This window comes from Hemiscyllium ocellatum, chromosome 44 (assembly GCF_020745735.1).
Source record: "Hemiscyllium ocellatum isolate sHemOce1 chromosome 44, sHemOce1.pat.X.cur, whole genome shotgun sequence".
Lineage (NCBI taxonomy): Eukaryota > Metazoa > Chordata > Chondrichthyes > Orectolobiformes > Hemiscylliidae > Hemiscyllium > Hemiscyllium ocellatum.
Window position 1 is genome coordinate 8,821,509 of NC_083444.1, and position 13,285 is coordinate 8,834,793.

Sequence of the window (13,285 nt, forward strand, 5' to 3'; positions counted from 1 at the left end):
ACCCAAACCCACCGCCCTATCCCAGTAGCCCTGCATTTCCATGGCTAATTCATCCCCACCTGCATGTCCCTGGACACTATGGGCTAGTCAGCATGGCCAATCCATGAAGCAATGATAAATCCAGAACCTCAGGCTCATGATCTCAAGACATGTTTCCTTCTCTCACTGGAGATGAAATTTGACATCAGTAAATCGAGATAAAATGTTTATTATAAAAAAAAAGCCACCTGATTCACTAATGGGAGAGTGGAATCTGTTGGCCGTACTCAGTCACGTTTCAGGCTCACTGCCTTGATTTCTGATGAAGGGCTTTTGCCCGAAACGTCGATTTCGCTGCACTTTGGATGCTGCCTGAACTGCTGTGCTCTTCCAGCACCACTAATCCAGAATCTGGTTTCCAGCATCTGCAGTCATTGTTTTTGCCTTACCCAGTCTGGCCTACCTGTGACTCCAAGTCCCACAGCCAACGTGGCTAATCCCTAGCTGCCCCCACCCCAAGAAACGAGTGAAGAGTGATGAATACTGAGCTGGTGGGGAGAGCCCATACTCCAATCACAGAGCAGGGCCCAGTGCTGGTTTGAGTATCGATGTGAAAATGTTTGGGCAGGCGTGGGGTGGAAATTTATGGTTCAGTGGTGCTGTCTGTGACCCTGAAATCCAGAGTGCAGCGCTGGAAAAGCACAGCAGGTCAGGCAGCATCCGAGGAGCAGGAGAATCGATGAAGGGCTTATGTCGGAAATGTCGAGTCTCCTGCTCCTGCCTGACCTGCTGCGCTTTTCCAGCACCACACTCTTATACTCCAGCATCTGCAGTCCTCACTTCATGGGCGGCACGATGGCACAGCGGTTAGCACTGCTGTCTCACAGCGCCAGAGACCTGGGTTCAATTCCTGCCTCAGGCGACTGACTTTGTGGAGTTTGCACGTTCTCCCCGTGTCTGCATGGGTTTCCTCCGGGTGCTCCGGTTTCCTCCCACAGTCCAAAGATGTGCGGGTCAGGTGAATTGGCCATGCAAAATTGCCCGTAGTGTTAGGTAAGTGGTAAATGTAGGGGTATGGGTGGGTTGCGCTTCGGTGGGTCGGTGTGGACTTGTTGGGCCGAAGGGCCTGTTTCCACACTGTAAGTAATCTAATCTAATCTTTCTCCCTGAGAGCGTGAAGGACTAGCTTCAAATTCCATTCGTCATAGAAGCATGCTGATTGGTGCAGGAACAAACTTCCTTATCTACCTTTCGGAACAGGAATATCAACATTTAATTCAAAAGGTGTATCCCCTGAAAAAGAGAATCACGATACAGACACCTCCCTTTTCAGTCCAGAACATGTATTAGCTGCGAGTAGTTCAGTCTATTCCTATCGGACAGTTACAGTCTGAAAGAATTCAGCATCAGAAAGAGCCAAATTCCCTGAACTGTGGGACGACGCTTGTCATTTCGCACGTGTGGGTGCTCTCCGGAACTTTCCGATCGACTTTCTCCCCCGCGTGTTGCTGACTAAAAGTTCGACAGCAGCTCAGTGTCGTGTCCCTCGAGGGCAAGTCGAAGATCGGAAAGTCACCAGTCGCTGAAGGTTCTGAGCAAAGCCATTGTCAATCTTCAGACCCCCCCCAGAGGGATAGAATTGGCAAGTCGGAATGCCGACCCCAATCGGTGCCAACTCTTGGTTGGGCACAGCTCGGGATGAGGCTGCATGTTGGAAAAAGGATATTGAGGAGAAGGTGTGGGTCAGGTTTCCAAATGTGCCACCAGAAATGTGAATGCAGTGGTGATGGGTTAGCAGATCAGAATGATTCAGCTGGGTGGCACGGTGGCTCAGTGGTTAGCACTGCTGCCTCACAGCACCAGGGACCCAGGTTCGATTCCAGCCTCAGGCAACTGACTGAGTTTGCACATTCTCCCAGTGTCTGTGTGGGTTTCCTCCGGGTGCTCTGGTTTCCTCCCACAGTCCAAAGATGTGCGGGTCAGGTGAATTGGCCAAACGAAATTGCCCGTAGTGTTGGTAAGGGGTAAATGTAGGGGTATGGGTGGGTTGCGCTTCGGTGGGTCGGTGTGGACTTGTTGGGCCGAAGGGCCTGTTTCCAGGTTAGGGTGGATTGGCCATGCTAAATTGTCCCATAGTGCCCAGGGATGTGCAGGTTAGGGTGAATTGGTCGTACTAAATTGTCCCATAGTGTCACAGGGATGTGCAGGTTAGGGTAGATTGGCCGTGTTAAATTGTCCCATAGTGCCCAGGGATACGCAGGTTAGGGTGGAATGGTTAGGGGTAAATGACCGTGCTACATTGTCCCATAGTGTCCAGGGATTTGTAGGTTAGTTGCATTAGTTAGGGGTAAATGTTGGGCAATAGATTCAGGGAATGGGTCTGGATGGGCTACTCTTCGAAACGTCGGTGTGAACTTGTTGGGCCGAAGGGCCTGTTTCCACACTGTAGGGATTCTAGTTCCTTGTGGTCATTACATGTTGGGCCCTGAAGAGTAATGGTCTGTTTTGATGGAGGGACGATCTGTTTGGGGTCCACTATTCTCTTGAAAAGGGAAGGCTCAAGAGTACAAACACATTCATGGGCCAAGTGCTGAAAAATGGGATTAGAGTGGCCAAGTGGTTTGCTTTTGCTTCCCCTTTGGACCCAACAGGCTGAAGGGCCAGTTTCCAGTTACCAGAGCAAGGGAGCAGGGAGATGTGTTTGGCTATTCCCATAATCTATGATCTTATTGAAAACAAAAAGCGTTGGAGGTCACAGCGAGTCAGGAAGCATCCACGGAGGGAGAGCTAGCTAATGTGTCATGTTTGGATGACTCTTTATCAGAGGTGATGTGAAGCGTGCAGCATTCCTAAACTCACAAAGTCCGATCGCTGAACGATCAACAACCATTCTCCCCCAGCGCTCCAACCACCATCTTCCTTCTACTGTGAAAATACTGCCCCTTTCACATTTCACCAGCTCTGGCAAAGACTCGTTCAGACTCGAAACGTTACCTCGCTCAACCTCCATGGATGCTGCCTGACCTGTTGTGATTTCCAGCATTTTTTTTTGGTTTTAAATACAGATTCCAGCACCTGCAGTAAATTGCTCCTCTTTCATCTTCTTGTTATTCTTAGATTCATTGAGTCATAGAGATGTACAGCATGGAAACAGACCCTTCAGTCCAACCCGTCCATGCCGACCAGATATCCCAACCCAATCTAGTCCCACCTGCCAGCACCCGGTCCATATCCCTCCAAACCCTTCCTATTCATATACCCATCCCAATGCCTTTTAAATGTTGCAATTGTACCAGCCTCAACCACTTCCTCTGGCAGCTCATTCCATACACATACCACCCTCTGTATGAAAATGTTGCCCCTTAGGTCTCTTTTATATCTTTCCCCTCTCACCCTAAACCTATGCCCTCTATTTCTGGACTCCCCCCACCCCAGGGAAAAGACTTTGTCTCTTTACCTTATACATGCTCCTCATGATTTTATAAACCTCTATAAGGTCACCCCTCAACCTCCGACGCTCCAGGGAAAACAGCCCCAGCCTGTTCAGCCTCTCCCTGTAGCTCAAATCCTCCAACCCTGGCAACATCCTTGTAAATCTTTCCCGAACCCTCTCAAGTTTCACAATATCCTTCCGAAAGGAAGGAGTCCAGAATTACACACAATATTCCAACAGTGGCCTAACCAATGTCCTGTACAGCCGCAACATGACCCCCCAACTCTTGTACTCAACACTCTGACCAATTCACTGACACTTTCTGTTATTCTCGTTGAGGAACTGGGTGTCAGATCTGAAAGTCAGTACCTTCAGAAAAGTGAGCTGCTTCTGCAGAACAGGAAGGCGTGAGGTAATTATTTTTATGGGCAGATAATTATTTGGGACTCCTCAATTGTTCACCAATTGCTGCATTTGTTAATTCAACGATTATGGGATTGGTGAAGTCCTTGCAAAATCTATGTTAACGTGTAAATGTAACATCTCTCGAGTTGGCTCTGTCATTTATTGAGATCTGGGCTGATCTGTCTGTGTTAGAAATTCCACTTCCACATCTATCCCTGAAACTCCCTGCACAATATGAATCCAGCTTTAAAAACTACCTAATACTCTGCCGCCAACACTTGGGGGCAGAACTAGGAAACCTTCCGAGAGCAACTATTCTGGGATCCAGAATGTGTTGCTGTAAGACATGTGAGGGGATTGTGCATTTAACAGGAGTGTATGGAAGTTATTATGATAGTAACGTAGGTAACTTAGTATTGCAATGTACACCTGGGGATTATGTTACAGGGCTCCAGTGACAGATAATGTTAGTGCATTGTGCTAAGTCAATGGGAGATGAGCTAATGCTGACGATGATGGTGTTGTAATGTGGGAGGTTCAGTGTGATGGAGGGAACCAGTGTGACAGCTGATGATTAGTTTAGAAAGATGAAGCAAGCCACCATGTTTGGCTATGCTAATGTTATCCAATCAGCACAGGAAGAACAACTGTATAAGTTGCAGAATAAGTTGTGGGGAGGAAGGAAAGACATTTTGCTGGCTCTCACAGCTTTAATTTTACAAGATTAAAGTTTAATCTCGTGAAGGATTTTCTGTGTCTCATGGTAATTTTTTAAATAAAACATTGAGTAATTTTAGACTAGATTAGATCTTTATAGATTAGATTCCCTACAGTGTGGAAACAGGCCCTTCGGCCCAACAAGTCCACACCGACCCTCCGAACAGTAACCCACCCAAACCCATTCCTCTCCATTTATCCCTGACTAGTGCAGCTAACACTATGGGCAATTTAGCATGGCCAATCCACCCTAACCTGCACATCCCTGGACACTAGGGGACAATTTAGCATAGCCAATCCACCCTAACCCGCACATCCCTGGACACTATGGGACAATATAGCATGGCCAATCCACCTTAACCTACATATCCCTGGACACTATGGGACAATATAGCATGGCCAATCCACCCTAACCTGCACATCCCTGGACACTATGGGACAATTTAGCATAGCCAATCCACCCTAACCCGCACATCCCTGGACACTATGGGACAATTTAGCATAGCCAATTCACCCTAACCTGCATATCCCTGGACACTATGGGACAATATAGCATGGCCAATCCACCCTAACCTGCACATCCCTGGACACTATGGGACAATTTAGCATGGCCAATCCACCCTAACCTGCACATCCCTGGACACTATGGGACAATACAGCACGGCCAATCCACCCTAACCTGCATATCCCTGGACACTATGGGACAATACAGCACGGCCAATCCACCCTAACCTGCACATCTTTGGACTGTGGGAGGAAACCGGAGCACCCGGAGGAAACCCACGCAATTCTTCCACAAGAAGTGCTGCCCTGTTTCTCTTGTGTGGAGGTGGTGCTTAAAGATCTCCTTCACACAGTTTCTTGATATCTGAGGAAGTTGATGAAATCCACATTGATCCCATGTGGTTGGAGGGTCCCAAGGTGGAAGGTGAGGTATCCTTCCTCCAGTAGGTTGTGTTTGGAGGTGGGAGAGGCCCAGGATTTGCATGTCCTTGGCAGAGTCGGAGGGGGAGTCGAAGCGTTTGGCCGCAGGGCGGTGGTGTTGTTTGGCCCGTGTGTCTCAGACATGTTCTCTGAAACGCTCCGCGAGTTGGCATCCCGTCTCCCCCACGTAGAGGAGACCACACTGAGAGCAACAGACACAGTAGATGGCACATGGGGAAGGATCCTTTGGGGCCTTGGATAGAGGTGGGGAGGGGTGTGTGGGCGTAGGTTTTGCACTTCTTTCAGGATTGTCTGCGACTGTGTGTGGCATCGGCTAGATCTGCCAGGGCCATCTGATCCCACTGAGTGACTGGACGCAATCCAGGCTCCAAACTTTGATAAGTGGATGAGCTCTCTCGCTGGCTTATCAGGATTGACCAGAAGGAGGTGCCATTGAGTTTCATCTGATATCAAACAGCATTGCAACATAACAATGACACTGAAGAAACACGCTCCTGTCACAATCACCCAACAAGAAATTACAGAGTCAGACAGCACAGAAATAGATCTTTCGGCCCAACATGTCCATACTGACCATAACTAAACATCAATCATGAGATATTGGTTTTAAGTGTCAGTAAACGCATCCATTGTCAATTGGAGGGATCTTGCAAAGGAAAGGCATAGCATACCAGATCCTTCGGTCCATGCTGGCCTGGTTTCAGTTACTAGTGGGACACCACAAGGATTTATTTTGGGTCCCCTGCTGTTTGTCATATATATATAATGAGGGTGTAGAAGGATGGGTTAGTAAATTTGCAAAGATACTAAGGTGGGTGGAGTTGTGGATAGTGACAAAGGATGTTGCAGGTTACAGAGGGACATAGATAAGCTGCAGAGCTGGGCTGAGAGGTGGCAAATGGAGTTTAGTGTGGAAAAGCGTGAAGTGATTCACTTTGGAAAAAATAACAGGAATGCAGAGTACTGGGCTAATGGTAAGATTTTTGCTAGTGTAGATAAGGAGAGAGATCTCTGTGTCCAGGTACATAGATCCTTGAAAGTTGCCACCCAGGTTGATAGGGTTCTGAAGAAGGTATACAATGTGCTAGCTTTTATCAGTAGAGGGATCGAACTTTGGAGCCATGAGATCATGCTACAGCTGTACAAAACTCTGGTGCGGCCGCACTGGGAGTATTGCATACAGTTCTGGTCACCGCATTAGGGGAAGGATATGGAAGTTTTGGAAAGGGTTCAGCGAAGATTTACTGGGATGTTGCTTGATATGGAGGGAAGGTCTTACGAGGAAAGGCTGAGGGACTTGAGACTGTTTTCGTGAGGGAGAAAGAGGTTGAGAGGTGACTTAGTTGAGGCATACAAGATAATCAGAGGGTTAGATAGGGTGGACAGTGAGAGCCTTTTTCCTCGGATGGTGATGGCTAGCACGAGGGAACATAGCTTTAAATTGAGGGGTGATAGATATAGGTCAGATGTCAGAGGTAGTTTCTTTACTCAGAGTAGGGGAGCAGAACACCCTGCCTGCAGCAGTAGTAGACTCGCCAACTTAAAGGGCATTTACATGGTCACTGGATAGACATATGGACGAGAATGGAATAGTGTAGGTTAGATGGGCTTCAGATTGGTTCCACAAGTCGGTGCAACATCGAGGGCCGAAGGGCCTGTACTGCGCTGGAATGTTCTATGTTCCATATTCTATGCTCTAAATCTGTTCTTAATTATTTAATTTGTCCCATTGCAAAAGAATGCAAATGACAGTGAAGGGCTTTTGCCCGAAACGTCGATTCTCCTGCTCCTTGGATGCTGCCTGACCTGCTGCGCTTTTCCAGCACTACTCCAATCTTGACTCAGTGTCCCCATGAAGACATTGTTATTTAATTTATTTCCTTATTCGATTTGCCGTAATAGAGTTTCTAAAGGAGGAGATGACTCTGGATATCCTAGGAGAGGAGCAGGCAATGTCCACACGTAAGCTGTCATTACTGGCTGGCTGTAGGACTCTCAGGATAAACCACCAGGAGATCACTCGAATGAGGGGGCAGTCCTTTGACCTGCTGAAGCTCTAATGATGTTACCTTTATTCTGTCCTTTATTGTCTGCCTGTAAGATTGGACCATTATGTTTCCACGGCTGGAGCCTGGAACCAGGGGTGTAGACTCGGGATAAGGGCCAGGCTGGGTATGGCTGGAATGGGAACTCCTTCACTTCCGAAAGTGGTGCGTCTTTGGAATTCTCTTCTGCACACAGTAAGTGTGTCCTTGATGTAAGTGGATAATTGGTCGTTTCTGAAGACTAGTAACATCACAGAGTGCAAAAGTAACATGGGAAAGTGGAATTGAGATAGATGATATCATGGAAGACCAGGCTGTCTCCACTTGTATTGAGGACAGGCACAGATTTAACAAAGTCGAGAGTGTATTGCTGGAAAAGCACAGCATCCGAGGAGCAGGAGAATAAACGTTCCTGATGAAGGGCTCCTGCCTGAAACGTCGAGTCTCCTGCCCCTCGGATGCTGCCTGACCTGCCCTGCTTTCCAGGCACCACACTCTTGACTCTGACCTCCAGCATCTGCAGTCCTCACTTTCTCCTGCAGGTTTAACAAAGCCTGCAAAAGAGGAAAATGCACCGTGGAGGGATCAAAGTACTTTGTCATGCACTGAGTAGTTGTGTCCTGGAGGACAGTGCCTGGGAGTGTGGTGAGGGGAGAATTCAATTGTTGCAGGAGAGGGTATTGCAGGTTTTCTGATGAGCAGCAGAGGGCGCCTGTAGCTCACCCTGGGAACCATCTGCTTCTTGTTGATCGCCAGGCTCTAGTTCCACCTTGTGGCTGCAATAAGAGTTGCAGCCTCCCCCCTCAACTTCCTGCAGCTCCTGGTATTTCTCACTGGGATTTCATGCTTTAAGGAAATTTTCTGTCACAAGTTGCATTAAGTTTTCCCATTGCACTTCATGGGAGTCTTTGCACGATGAATATTTCATGTCTGGTTTCACAAGGTGACCCAAAGCATGGCAAAAAGGGAAAAGCCTTGAGTATAAAGTTAGCCTGGAGCAGTGTTTTTTTTTTACAGAGCTATTTTCTGGGTCTGTAAACTGTTAAGGTGCAAAGGTGGCCTTTAATAGAGTGATGCAGTCTTCTTGCTGGATGTGGGAGTTTAGGGAGAGTTTACATCTTCCTGAGGATTATGCCTGCAGGAAATGTCTTTGGTTGCGAATCCTATCAGATCGAATGGATCAGTTGGAGCAGCACTTAGAGGCAATGAGGAATTTACAAGAGCAAGGGGGTGTGATGGATCGCAGTTATAGAAAGGGAGAAAAGCCACAGATACAGTCAGATAAATGGGTTAACTCCAGGAAAGGTTAGAGAGGTAGGCAGGTAGTGTAGGAGTCTTCTGTGACTCTCCCCATTTCAAACAAGTATGCTTTGGAAAATGTAGGGAGTGATGGATTCTCAGGGGATGTGGCACAAACAGCCAAGTTTCTGATATCGAGACTGGCTCTAATATAATGAGGCGTGCGTCGGGCTCCAAGCAACCGATCGTAATAGGTGACTCTCTAGTTGGAAGCATAGACCAACATTTCTGTGGCCAGCAGCGAAAAAACAGAATGGCGTGTTGCCTCCCTGGTGCCAGGATCAAGGATATCTCAAAGAGGACGCAGAATGTTCTCAAAGGGGAAAGGGGCAGCAGGAGGTCATTGTCCACATTGGAACCAACGACATAGAAAGGGGAAAGGATGAGATTCTGAAGAGACAATACAGAGAGTTAGGCAGAAATTTAAAAAGGAGGCCCTCGAAGGTAGTAATATCTGGATTACTCCCAGTGCTACAAGCTAGTGAGGGTAGGAATAGGAGGATAGAGCAGATGAATGCTTGGCTGAGGAGCTGGTGCATGGGAGAAGGATTACATTTTTGGATCATTTGATTTTCTTCTGGGGTAGAGGTGACCTGTACAGGAAGGACGGATTACATCTGAATTGGAAGGGGACTAATATACTGGCAGGGAGATTTGCTAGAGCTGTTCGGGAGGATTTAAACTAATAAGGTGGGGGTGGGGGGTGGGACCAAAGGAGATACTGAGGAAAGAGATCAACCTGAGACTGGCACAGTTGAGAAAAGGAGCGAGTCAGTCAGGGCAGGCAGGGACAAAGCAAAGAACAAGGTAGGACTGATAAATTAAACTGCATTTACTTCAGCTGCCTTCCCTGTTAGGCCTCTTGCTTTGAACTTTGGGCCTGGTTAGGAACATGGGACTGGGATAATGTAGCAATCACAGAAACGTGGCTCAGGAATGGACAGGACTGGCAGCTTAATGTCACAGGATACAAATGCTACAGGGAGGACAGAAAAGGAGGCAAGAGAGGAGGGGGAGTGGTGTTTTTGAAAAGGGATGGCATTACCGCTGTACTGAGGGAGGATATTCCTGGGAATACATCCAGGGACGTTATTTGGGTGGAACTGAGAAATAGGAAAGGGATGATCACCTTATTGGGATTGAATTATAGATCCCCTAAAAGTCAGTGGGAAATTGGGAGATTTGCAAGAAGATTTCAGTTAGCTGTAAGAATAATAAGGTGGGTTTTTTTATTCAATTCCCTACAGTGTGGAAACAGGCCCTTCAGCCCAACCAGTCCACACCGACCCGCCGAAGAGTAACCCACCCAGACCCGCTGATTAATGCATCTAGCACTAAAAGCCATTCAGCATGGCCAAATCACCAGACCTGCACATCTTTGGACTGTGGGAGGAAACTGGAGCACCCCCACACAGACACAGGGAGAGTGTGCAAACTCCACGTAGACAGTCACCCAAGGCTGGAATCAAACCTGGGACCCTGGTGCTGTAAGACAGCACTGCTAACCACTGAGTCACCATATAGACAGGGACTGCCATAGTGTTAAGGGTTTAGATGGACTGAAATTTGTTAAGTATGTACAAGAAAATGTTCTGATTCAGTATGTGGATGTACATACTAATGAAAGTGCAAAACTTTCCTTTATTCGTTAGAGTATTGAGTATAGATGTTGGGAGGTCATGTTGCAGTTGTACAGGACATTGGTTAGATCACATTTGGAATATTGCACGCAATTCTGATCTCCTTCCTTTCAGAAAGATGTTGTGAAACTTGAAAGTGTTCGGAAAAAGTTTCCAAGGATGTTGTGAGGGTTGGAGGATTTGAACTATAGGGAAAGGCTGAATAGATTAGGGCTGTTTTCCCTGGAGCGTCGGAGAATGAGAGGTGACCTTATAGAGGTTTACAAACTTATGAGGGACATGGATAGGCTAAATAGGCAATGTCTTTTCCCTGGGGTGGGGAAGTACAGAACTAGAGGGCATAGGTTTAGGGTGAGAGGGGAAAGATATAAAAGGATTCTAAGGAGCAATTTTTTTTCTCACAGAGGTTGGTGCATGTATGGAATGAGCTGCCAGAGGAAGTGATGGAGGCTGGTACATTTAAAATACTTCTGGATGGGTATATGAATGGAAGGGTTTACAGGGAAATGGGCCAAGTGCTGGAAAATGGGACTTGTAAATATATATATAAAAAAAACACTTACCTGGAAACTAAATTGTCAGGGCTGGGGGGCGTGTCCTCAGCACTCGGAGGTCACGTGGTCCTCTGATGCGCGCGCAGAGGATGATCACGTGATGCTCCGAGACGCGGGCGCGGTCACGTGGTCTCCCCGTTTCGCGCTCCGGGAGGTCACGTGATCGGCCGTTTCGCGCCCCGGAAGTGGGCGAGGCTGCCGTTTCGCGCTCGAAAGGAGGCCGCATGGTGGTCCTTTGTCTCCGAAAAGGGAAGGTCACGTGAGGTCACTCAGCCAGAAATGTGAGGAGGCGGGGAATGGAGTCGGAGCAACAGCCAATTAGAAGACAGTTTCACTTGAGTGATGGTATGATGTTTTCTATGGTATAAAAGACTGTGTCAGGGACAGATATACGTCTTTTGTTCTTTCTGAACTGACTGACTGAGTAGTTTGTCAGGGACAGAAAGGTTTAGACCCAGAGCTCTGTATACTTTATCCACTTACTGATAGAATAAAATCTAAAAGTGTAAGATTAGATATTTTTCCTATTGCTTTATTTAAAGAGCACGCAGGACTTGGCTCACACATAAAAGATAATAAGTTTGTAGATTGAGCCTAAAGTCCGTCAGACTAGATTAGGATAGAAAAAATCTGGTCGGCATAGACTAGATGGACTGAAGGGTCTATTTCTGTGCTGTACATCTCTGTGACTCGGTGTGAGGGAAAGGGAGGGGAGGCTTGGGGAGGGAGGGGAGGGGTGGGGTGGGGTGGGGAGGGAGGGGAGGGGTGGGGTGGGGAGGAGAGGGGTGGGGAGGGGGAGGGATGGGGTGAGGTAGAGAGGGAGGGGAGGGGTGAGGTGGGGTGGGGAGGGGGAGGGAGGGGAGGCATGGGAGGGAGGGGTGGGGTGGGGTGGGGAGGGAGGGGAGGTGTGGAGAGGGGGAGGGATGGGATGGGGAGGATAGGGAGGGGAGGGGTGGGTTGGGGTGGGGAGGGAGGGGAGGGGTGGGGTGGGGTAGGAAGGGAGAGGAGGGGTGGGGAGGTGGAGGGGTGGGGTGTGGTGGGGTAGGGAGCGGTGGGGTGGGGAGGGGAGGGGAGGGGAGGGGTGGGGGAAGGAGGAAGTAGTCTTGAACTTTCCCCACAGGGTAGGTCAGTGCTGCTGTCATCTCGGGGGTCGGGAGTAAGGGGGTTGATTCCAGTCTTGGGGCAGTTTGTACCTTCACCCTTGGGTCTGTGTGGGTTTGCCCCACACTGTCAGGGGGAGGTGGGTTAGCCACGGTCAGTGCGGGGTCTGGATAGGAGGGGGGGGACTGACTAAGAATAATAGATTTTTTTGCCACGTTTAACTCAAAATTGTTTAATTTTTGTGAAATAATGTAACTTTCGCAGAACGAAAATAATGAGGAAGTCTCATATCTATGGCCTGACTCTCATTCACATACCTAACTAGATAGACACAGTTAAGGGATAAATTAAAAAGGAAGTAAAGCAACTGTTTATTGAACTGGAAAATTACGACTCAAATGATGAATACCTGACTTTTATGAAATCGTTGGATAATGGGTTGTTCACGTGCTCATAGAAGTGTTTATCTTGAATTTTGAAGTTACCAATTAATACAAACAGTTTCATCAGAAGTTTGGAAATAATAACTTATTTCTTACAGGACTGGGATTCTTTTCTCAGAATGTTCAATTTGATAACTTGATAGAAAACTAGAGAAAGCAAAAACACTAAGTCACTGAAAGTTTCCCAAAATCCTCTGCTTCCTGCAAAAATCCATTCAGAATTGTTCCTTTTTCCTTTTGTAATTAAGGTTCTGTCTGATTGGCTGGTTAACACCAGTCCATCCTTTGATTCATGAATCCATAAGATACAGGAGCAGAAATTAGGCCATTCAGCCCATTGTGTTTGCTCTGCCATTCAATCATGGCTGACAGGTTGCTCAACCCCATTCTCCAGCTTTCTCCCCGTAACCCATGATCCCCTTGATACTCAAGAACCTATCTATCTCAAAGACCTGGCCTCCACAGCCTTCTGTGGAAGTGAGTTCCATAGATTCACCACCCTCTGACTGAAGATTCTCCTTATCTCCATTCTAAAAGGTCTTCCCTTTACTCTTAAGCTATGCCTTCAGGTCCTGGTCTCTCCTACCAATAGAAACATCCTTCCAACGTCCATACTTTCCAGGCCAATTCTCAGTAGCAAGCAGCTGCCTTAGTTTTCTACCTTCAGTGCAAGCTACTGTTCAATGTTCAGTTCGTAACTTCAACTCAGTTACAAATCCAAAAC